Source organism: Gracilinanus agilis, chromosome 1, assembly GCF_016433145.1.
Source record: "Gracilinanus agilis isolate LMUSP501 chromosome 1, AgileGrace, whole genome shotgun sequence".
Classification (NCBI taxonomy): domain Eukaryota; kingdom Metazoa; phylum Chordata; class Mammalia; order Didelphimorphia; family Didelphidae; genus Gracilinanus; species Gracilinanus agilis.
The window spans coordinates 267,914,051-267,924,267 of record NC_058130.1 but is presented as its reverse complement, the minus strand read 5'-3'; the positions used below and the strand labels follow the sequence as shown (position 1 = coordinate 267,924,267).

Genomic DNA, 10,217 nt, shown 5'->3' with positions numbered 1-10,217 from the left:
TTTAAACCCTTAACTTCTGTGTATTGACTTATAGGTGGAAGAGTGGTAAGGGTAGGCAATGGGGGTCAAGTGACTTGCCCAGGGTCACACAGCTGGGAAGTGTCTGAGGCCGGATTTGAACCTAGGACCTCCTGTCTCTAGGCCTGGCTCTCAATCCACTGAGCTACCCAGCTGCCCCAAAATATTTTTTAAAAAAAGATGGGAGTTTGGGGGGGAAAGGGAAAGGAAAGCTAGTAATTCTAATCATCCATTTTCTAGGGGTAAAGGATCCATTCTACTGTTCCCTATCCCCCTAAGGACAAATTACAACTTGGTATAAAGGCACATGGAAGAAGCCTCAGAACCTAGTTTGGAGGATTTTTACACACACACACACACACACACACACACACACACACACACACACACACACACACACAAGTTCCTATGGATTCAACTAGTCACCTCTATGAAGGTAACTGTGGACCTATTTTTAACAAACTCCAGTATCTCTCCCCATCTCCAGGCCTGTGTTACCAAACTATTGGTTATTTCCAAATGAATGTCTTGCAGGCATTTTAGACTCAGTATGTTCAAAACAACTTTACTCTTAAAACCTCTTTCCTATTTTTATTTATTATTTCCTGTTGAGGTCAACACATCCTTTCAGTAACCCAGGTTCACATTGTTCTTAGGCTCCTTGGCCCCTTTTTCATAAGTCTCATTCAATCAGATGGCAGATTTTAAATCCAATCTCTCTCACAACCTCTCCCACCCCCACTCCCCTCACAAAACCTCACCCTTTATGCCCACATAGCAATAATCTCCTAATTGGAGCTCTACATCTAGTTCTCTTCTCTTTAATTTATCCTCCACAGCAACCAGATATTTTTGAAGCACAGGTTTCCTACCCAAGAATATATATAGTGTCGCTTCTCCTCCCCCCACCAAGTTAATATATGAACTCCTCTGCTTGGCTTTTAAAGCCCTTCAAAATCTGGCTCCAGGCTCATTTTCCTTCACCTTCTATGCCCAGCCAAATTAGCCTACTTACAGGTTCCCTCACAAGACATTCCATTTCCTGTCTTCACTCCTTTGGGTTGGCTGTTCCTCATGCTTGGATTCCACTCTTTTCATCACCACCTGGTGGAATCCCCAACTTTCTTCAAAACTAAGTTCAGGGGTCACATAATATGAGATGCCCATCCCGATTCTTTTCTCGTAGGCCCAGGTTGCAGTCCTCCAGGAAAATTACTATGTATTTCATTTTCTACAGATATGGTCCCCACCCTACCAATAATATAAGCTGGATGACATTTCTTTTTTGTTATCTTTAGCACACAGCCATTATTTGATAAATTCGTGTTGAATTGAAGAAGGTACTGGTAAAAGAAAATGAGTTGGTCAAAGAGCTTTGTCTTCTCCATCCCAGCAAAAGGGGAGGGTGGAGGGGGAAGGAAAAGACTTCATTTAAATAGCATTCTTAGAAAAAAGGAGAAAAAAATGAATAACTATACCAGGAGGAAAAACAGTAAACATTTAAGGAAGAATGGGAAAGAATTAGTAGGCATTATTTAGGGTGAAAAAGTACCAAGGGGGTTAAGATGCCTTTCTTTGACCTAAAAATGGGAAATCCTTAGATGCATTTTTGTAGTTGTAAATTCTATATAAAAAATTTACACGTATATAAAAGTACATACATATAAACAATGTTGAAAATAAGAGGTTTGCTAGCATCTTCAGATGGGGAAAAATGGCCTAACTCTTGAATATAGTCAGAATACCTATGCCCTGAGTACAAAAGGGAAAAAAATACAAATGTATAATAGTGCTGAGGCAGAAGGAGATTAGGTCTTGCTGTTATTAACCCAAGGCAAGAAAGTGACTAGGGTGAGGATAAGCAGGAGGAAGCAGTAACACACCCTAGAGAAAAACAATTCAGTAGATGTCAAGGAGAGAATCAGAGTTGTGTAACTTGAGAAGATGGCTAGGCAACTAATTAGGTTGAGAGCCAGAATTAAACCAGGGAAAAAGTATGGAAAGTAGGGCTGAGCTGAACCCCAAGGAGTTTGTGAAAAGAGATGAGAGAACACTAGGATCCAATAAACTGATACAGTTGGACTGCTTGAGCGAGTACACTTTGTGGGGGCTAATTAAGTTGTACTTCAAGCTGCTTAAGTTTTAAGGAACTCTGCCTCAAGAAGGTCAATGCATACGAAACTAAATTCACACAAGTCCAGTCAACCTGCGTACAGGGAAGGGCTAACAGAAGAGTTTAAAGCTCTCAAGTTCGGGATAGTGTCATATTGGGAGAGAAGATATCTGGGGCCCAGAAACAAAACTGGGAAAGCCAGGTAAATAGCAAACTGAAGTACATAGGTGGGAAAGAAAAGAGTGCAGAAAGCCACACCCTCCAGAGTAGAGATCAGCAACAGTAGTAAAGAAGAAAACCAGCCCCCAGTGGTAGATAGAGTATATGTATGGATAAGATGGCAGTCTGGGATACTGGAAACCCAGCTGCCTTAGGTGTGTGCCTAGGATGGAAATGCTAAAAGGCGGCCTTAAAAGATAAAGGAGGGAAGGGGGAGGGGTTAGGAAGGATGATGGTGGATTGAGAAAAGGGGGGCTGGGAACCGGGTAGAAGCCTAATGCTCTCGATGAGAGTGTAGTCAGAAAACACCGAATAAGTGCAATTATTAGGAGTAAGGCCGGGGTAACTGAGTATGGCTTTAGGAGAGGGAGACATTCAAGCCGTCCCCCTCCCCCTAGCGGGTGGGCAAGGAGAAGGCAGGCCGTGGGGTGGGGTGAGAGACCAGGTCGTGGACGAAGGAGGGCCCAGTTTGGGGAGGGGGTAGGTAAGACAGGGCCCCGAGAAACCACAGGGGTCCGCAGAACGTGGAATTCGATGAAGATAGTCGGCAAAGGAGGGGGGTGGGAGAGGGAAAAGACGAAAGAAGAGGGTGAAACGACGGAAGGCATTACCGCTGCTGCTCCCGCCGCGCCCCGGACCAGCCGCCGCCGCTCGTTACCTGCCTATGTGCCTCTCACAAAGCAGCGGCGGCCGGGGCCCCGTCACGTGACCCTATACGTCACCGGCTGGGGCGGAGCCCTCCTCCCGCCTTCTCCCCCTCCCCCCCGCCCTTCTCCTCCACTCCCCCATCCCAGGACACGCGCTAGTCCGCGCCCCCCCAGACCGCCCGCCGACATCCTTTTATCTTCCCCCTCCCCCCCACAACGAACAACTAATTGAGAAGCACTTAACGAGGGTGGCGGTGAAGAAAACAGCTATGTGGGTGTGTGGGGCCGGGTCGGGAGACAGAAGGATTAGGACTGGGAAAGAGTAATATTACAAACCGCAGCCTGGCTTCCCGCAACTCCAACTCGACGTCGCGAAGCGATGACATCATAAGGCAGGCAGCCCCTCCCTTCTCTGCCCTCCCCTCCGCCCCAGACTGCAGGCTCTTCGATCACATGACTAGGGGCCATTTCCTCCCCGGAAAGAGCTATCATCTCACGAGGTACTCAACAGGACTACCACTCCCAACATGCACCGCTACAAAGCCGCGTAAGACGACGCTCCTCCCCTCCCTCCATCCCCCACCCCTCCGAGAGAGGCAGCATGGGGTTCTGTAAAGAGAACTGGACCTGGAGTAGGAAGAGACCTCGGTTCGAATTCCTTCTATGACACTTGTATGTGACCAGGACACATTATTTCGCTTCCCCGTTGAGTGCCAAGTTTCCCCCTCCACCCTCGGGAGGGTAATACCCTACCTCAGAAATAGCGTATGGAAAGCGCGCTTTGCAAACCTTAAGGCGCTTTGTGAATGCGGATGTCAGTAGCCTTGGCAGGTAGAGCTTAAGAGTTCGGAGCGTTCCCGAAGAGAAATGGGAGGGTGGAAGGGAGAGGGGAAGTCCCCGTTTCCGGGAGCCATCACACCTTGACCAATGAGAGAGCCGATGCTCGGCGCCAGCGACGGCACGTTCGATGGTGCGTCGCTCAACGCAGGGGACGCCGGGAGGCGCAGTGACGTTAGACGGGGGTTGAGGGGAGGGTCGCGCGCACGCACGGGAGCCCTCAGGCACCCTTCGCCACGTTTCCAACGGTTATTTTTGGTCCTGACTCCCTGCCCACCCACCGTATTTTTTTTTTTTGTCTTTGACCCCGCGACCTTAAAAACACTTTTCATTTCTTCGGTCTGAGAAGTAGGCTGAGTCCGACCTCCCGTGGCTCTGACCCCCGTGAAAGTTGCAGAACTGTAGGGATGGGACGGATAATGCGCTCTCCCCTTCCTCCGTCCATTCTTCGGTCTCTTTAGACCGCTTTCCCCTCATAACCGAGCTACGACTCATCTCATCCTCTCTTCCTCAAGGCCTCCGGTCTTTCCCCTTTTCCCTTTCTCTTGTTCCAGCTACAAATTTGAGACAAATTTTTGCTTGCCCTAGGTCTTTGAAGAATTAGACCGAAGATCTGATTTGGGGTGAGGATTTTAATGGGCAAATTACCCCATACCACTCTTAAGTGAGAAAGGAGGTATATAATCTAAAAATAAGGTAAATCAGTCATAAACCATTCGTGTGAACAACATGTTGAAAGGGAGACTTCTAGGAAAGTTTTATGGTGAAGATGGCATGTTACCATGACCTTGGAAGATTGGTTGAATTTTAAGTTTTTTTCTGAATGGGATAAAACCTAGAACATTGAGAGGTTAAGTGATTTGCCCATCATAACCAGCCAAGTTTTGCCTTTTGAGGGAAATTTATCTACTTCCGAAAAGATGCTTTGAGGTTCTTATAGAGCAAGAAACTAGAGCAAGCAACTTCATAGCCTTTAATGTAATGAACCTCTTAAGCAGGCCGGTGACGCTTATATAACCCACCTCATTGTTAAAATAGGATTCCGAAGAAAACTAATATTGAAAGTTATCAAAATACTGATTGTCCCCGCCCAAAGATTTGATCCAAGTTAGAATTACACACTTACCTCAGGGTTACTCTCTTAAAAAAAACAACAAACAACAAAGCACTCTAGGAACTACCCTGTTAAGAGTTTAGAATATCAGTAAATTTTATATGTTTAGTTATTCTGGACAATGAGCAGACTTCTATAATTGGAGAGGGAACTATTTCCTCGGGTTCTGTTCATTGTAGTAAGTTCCAGCAACATCCAGTACACACTACTTATAGTCCAGGGAAATTAAGATATCAATAAAGTATTTAATTGAAGCTTACACTGCATTAAAATTATTCTCAATTGTTTTTTGATCCAGACCTGTGATTTCATCTGGTGGGGAAACAATCCCCTGATGCAAATCTAAAGTCTTAGATGCCTAGGGACACAGGGATTACATGACTTGTCACAGTGTCACATGCGTCTGTGACTTGACATGAACCCAGATTTGCTTGACTGTCAAGACCAGTTCTATCCTCTAACTCCTAAACTAAAAAAAATTATTTTGTGTTCTTTTACAGTCCAGGACATTTCACATTTAGGATACATTGGAGAGGAGAATGCCTTGGTTTTGATACTTTGTTGTTGTTTATAGCTCTTCTTGACCCCTTTTGGAGGTTTTCTTGACAGAGTGGTTTGCCATTTCCTTCTCAAGTCATTTTACAGATGAGGAAACTGAAGCCGATAGGATTAAGTGACTTGCCCAGAGTCACACAGCTAGTGTCTGAAGGCAGATTTAAACATAGGAAGGTGAGTCTTCCTGACTCCAGGCCTGGCACTCTTTATCTACTTTGCCACCTACCTGCCCCCACATAATTAAAGCTATCTAATTTTTATACTAAAGTATCTCTGAGCAATTCTACCTGTTAAAGGGAAAAAAATATTAATATAATGCATTTTGGGCATAGACTTGCCAGAAATAATTTCATGTAACATTCTAAAGCCAAGTATTTCTACCCCAGAGAAAAAGCTATCCCAAATTAAGTCATTTCATCTCTCCCTCCCCCCAGTCCCTTTAAAATGCCCTTCTACCTCAACAGTATTTGAGGTAATTTTTATATAAATCTTGCAGAAGAAAAATCATGTTAAAATACAATTCAGAATTAACATTTTATTTTTTTTTCAATGTTTATATGATTCTTGTCTCCCCTCTTCCCCTTTTTCCTTCTGGCATTGACAAGCAATTTCACTGGATTATACACATATTATCACTCAAAACCTATTCCCATATCATTCATTTTTGTAGTAGTAATAGTAATAATTCAATTTTTTTAATATTTTAAAACCAAAGCCTCAAATCATACACCCCTATAAACAAGTAACAAATCTTATGTTTTCTTCTGGAATTCTATTCCCATAGTTCTTTCTCTAGATGTGGCTAGCATTCTTTTTCATAAGTCCCTCAGAATTGTCCTGGATTGCTTTTAGTAGCAAAATCTATTACATTTGGCCATCCCACAATGTTTCAGTTACTGTGTATAATGTTCTCCTGGTTCTGCCCATTTCACTCAGCATCAGTTCATGTAGTGCTTTCCAGTTCTTATAGAAATCAATCAGTTCATCATTCCTTATAACACAGTAGTATTCCATTGCCATCATATACCACAATTTGTTCAGCCATTCCCCAGTGGGGGGCATCTCCTCATTTTCCAATTTTTTGCTACCACAAGAAGCACAGCTATAAATATTTTTGTACAAACAGAACTTTTCCCATTTGTTTATCTTTTGGGGATACAAATCTAGTAGAGATATTGCTGGTTCAAAGGACATGCATTATTTTAAAGCCCTTTGGGCATAATTCCAAATTGCCTTCCAGAATAGTTAGATCAATTCACAACTCCATCAGCAAGCATTAGTGTCCCAATTTTACCACATTGCCTCCAACATTTATTATTTTCCTTTACTGTCATATTGGCCAATCTGCTAAGTGTAAGGTGGTACCTCAGGGTTATTTTGATTTGCATTTCTCTAATTGGGAGGGATTTGGAACATTTTTTTCATATGATTATTGATAGTTTTGATTTCTTCATCTGAAGACTGCCTATTTCATATCCCTTGACCATTTGTCAATTGGGGAATGATTTGATTTCTTATTAATTTGACTTAGTTCTTTGTATACTTGAGAAATTAAGACCTTTGTCAGTGAAATTTGTTATAAAATTTTTTTCCCATTTTGTTGCTTCCCTTCTAATTTTGGTTGCATTGGTTTTGTTCATACAAAACCTTTTTAATTTAATGTAATCAAAATTATTCATTTTACATCTTGTCATGTTTTCTATCTCTTGCTTGGTCTTAAATTCTTCCCTTCCCCATAGATCTGACAGGTATACTATTCCATGTTCACCTAATTTACTTATAATGTCACTCTTTATATTTAAATCATATACTCATTTTGAAATATTGAAATATTGATCTAACCCTAATTTTTGCCATACTGTTTTCCAAGTTTCCCAGCAGTTTTTGTCAAAAAGTGGGTCCTAAAAGCTGGAATTTATTGATTTATTGAATACTAGATTTTTACGGTCATTTATGGGGTTAACATTTTAGAATAGTGACCTAAATAATAATCATCATTCCATTCTTATCAGGTGTTAACTTTGAAAACCACAGAACTATTAAATAATCATAAAAGCCACTCTTTAATTAAGGAAAAGGGAGAACAGGGCTGGTTAGGCCTCCACTCAGAGGGGCCACATGCCTTATGCAGAGTCTGAGAATTGAACACTGCTTGCTCTAGTCCCTGACACCCTGGGAGTGCTAGATAACTCCAAGGAACAAAAGAAATTGGGGAACTTATATACCATTTGGGAAGATCCAGGGGCTGGGAAAGATGATTGACATTATCATACTGACTGGATACAATCAAGCCTAGGAAAGGAATCATAGCCAGAGGCCAGGGTGTAAAGGGTAGGGGCTACTTACAATGGATACTAAAGGATGGTTTCTGCCCAGGTGTGTCTTCCTGGGAAAAGGTCTCTGATACAATGGGGAAGACTACCTAAGATAAAAGGATATTTAGCATTTACCCTAGGGTCCATTATTCAGTCTACAACTGCTGGCCAGAGATTCCCTTCTGGGTGAATTCTTTTGGGAACAAGGGAACTGGGAACTAGCACAAGCTTTTGGGGTCTCCTACCTACAAGCTATTCCTAAAACTTGGGGTTCATCAGATCTTACTAGGCCACAAGTTTGGGGTCTCTAGATTCCACATCGACACAGGACTACTTATTTCATTTGAAAAAGTCCTCCTGACACTGAATATTATATTCCTTTCCAAGTAGAGAATGATAGATTAGAAAGAAACATTTTTTTGAAACATTTACTATGCTTAGTCACTTTTACATTGTCTTAACAACCCTGGAAGATAAGTGCTATTATTAACCCCATTTCACAGTCAAGAAAACTGACAAACAGAAATAAATGACTTGCCCTTGTCACAGGTCTAGAAAGTTTATGAAGCTACATTTGAATTCCAGTCTTCCCCAATCCAGGTCCAGTACACCACCTATCTGCCAGTTGGTCATGACATTTCAAAACACTACATCTCTAGACTCTGGGAATTTTCTCTGACTTATCCCCCTTCCTCAACTCCAACTATTAACCTCCTTGGCTTCCTTCATGCCCCAGCTAAAATCACATTACTGGAAACCTTTCCCAACCTCTCTTAATTCTAGTGCTTTCCCTCTTTTAATTATTTCCTATTCATTCTGTATATAGCTTGCTTTGTCTATATTTGTTTGCCTGTTGTCTCCCCTATTAGACTGTAAACTCCTTGAAAGAAAGGACTGTCTTTTGCCTTTTTTGTAGAAACATTTTTTTTTTTTTTATGGAGTGTACAGGGAGGACTAGCACCTCTGGTGTGAGGATTTGTCAAGTCCTTGTCAACCCTGAAACCGGAGAGCTACAATGTTATACTTGTTAACCCTAAGTAAAACCAAAGAGCAAACAGTCTTCCTGATCAAAGATGTTTATTCCCAGAGAGAGTGAGAACAGAACACATATGCCAAGGCTAGAAGAAAACGGCAACAAGAATGGAAACTTCCTTGCTCAGCAACAGACGTTTGTCAGCAGCTTGGAATAGGATGTAAGAAGACAACCTTAGAGTTATATCTATGGGGCTTAGGGAATACTCATGGCTGGTCTGAACCATTTTTGAGCACAACATTACTTCCACAGCATGCTACATTGTTTTATCAGGTTTATCCTGATGATCTGGCTCAAGATCTAGAAATTAAGGCAATTCTAAGCAACACAGAACCATCAGCAATAGTCACCTGGCGCCCTTTTCAGGGCTGCTGATCCTCCTTTGGTGTCTCCCTGTCATCCAACTCTCACCTGTAGCTCCAAGTTTCAAATCAGCCACACCCCAGTAAAACTGCCTCAGTAGGTGGGCTAAACCAGGTGGATAACTGGCAGACTTCAAACTTGTCAGTGACTTAGTGGGAATATGACTCAAGAATATGAAGACTTCCCAGGCAGAATTTGTTTCAATGGTTTGTGTGGAGTGAGAAGTTAGTGTGTTAGTCTCAAGTTATTAATAGTTATTAATATTGCCAAAAAGTTATTAAAAGCTGGTCCTCCACCCCCATCCTTACAAAGACTTTAAAGCCTTAAGTGTGTTTGTCAGGGAATTTGCCTAAAGCAGCAGTCCCAGACTAGTCTGTTCTTAGACCCTAAAGTACCAATGCTTAGTAGTGTATCTATTGAAGCTTCTTCCAGGAAGTCAAGCCCAGTGGCTAGACTGATCCTCACATCCTATAGTAAATTTCTTGAAGATGTTAATTTACTTGGTGTTTATTGGAAATCATTGTGTAGTTATTCAAAATACTGTTTTAATCCTCTTGGAAAGTTAATTCGTTGTATCTTTTTATAAACTGGAAATGTCTCTGTAAACCGGAGAGAACATTTGATATTAGGAAGATTTTGTCTGTAAGACCATGAGGTTGTCTCTGCTGAGTCTGAGGCAAACATGGCCATTTCTCTTTCCCTGTAAATATTTGGGGGCAGTGGTCTTGCTTGGGTCAGTGACTTGAGGTAGTGCCCCTACGTTTCTCTCTCAATAAAGCATTATATTTTAAATGATGGATTTCCCAGGTCATATTGTTTAATGGTGGTTAAAGAGGTTCATTAACTTTGGAATTTTTAAGGTCCCCTCAATTTTCACTCCAAACAATGGCCCTGAAGGCAGCTTTCCAGGGCTATAGAATATTCAGAGCTTGGTTAGTCATTAAAGAAGCCAAGATCATCCACTATATCCCCAGCCATTGCCAGTCACCCTGACTTCTCTATT

The 10,217-nt window shown here is 42.2% G+C and overlaps 1 protein-coding gene across 2 annotated transcripts in view; it reads right to left on the bottom strand.

Annotated features, from left to right (window-relative positions):
* Positions 1–3,839, bottom strand: part of UBAP2 (ubiquitin associated protein 2) — a 142,559-nt gene extending 138,720 nt beyond the window's left edge. Inside the window, exon 1 of one of the 2 annotated variants that reach the window (XM_044661443.1) lies at positions 3,751–3,839. The gene's annotated coding sequence lies outside the window, so the exon portion shown is untranslated. The remainder of the gene's footprint in view (positions 1–3,750) is intronic. The other variant, XM_044661450.1, reaches the window with a different exon arrangement.
* Between the last annotated feature and the right edge of the window lie 6,378 nt (positions 3,840–10,217).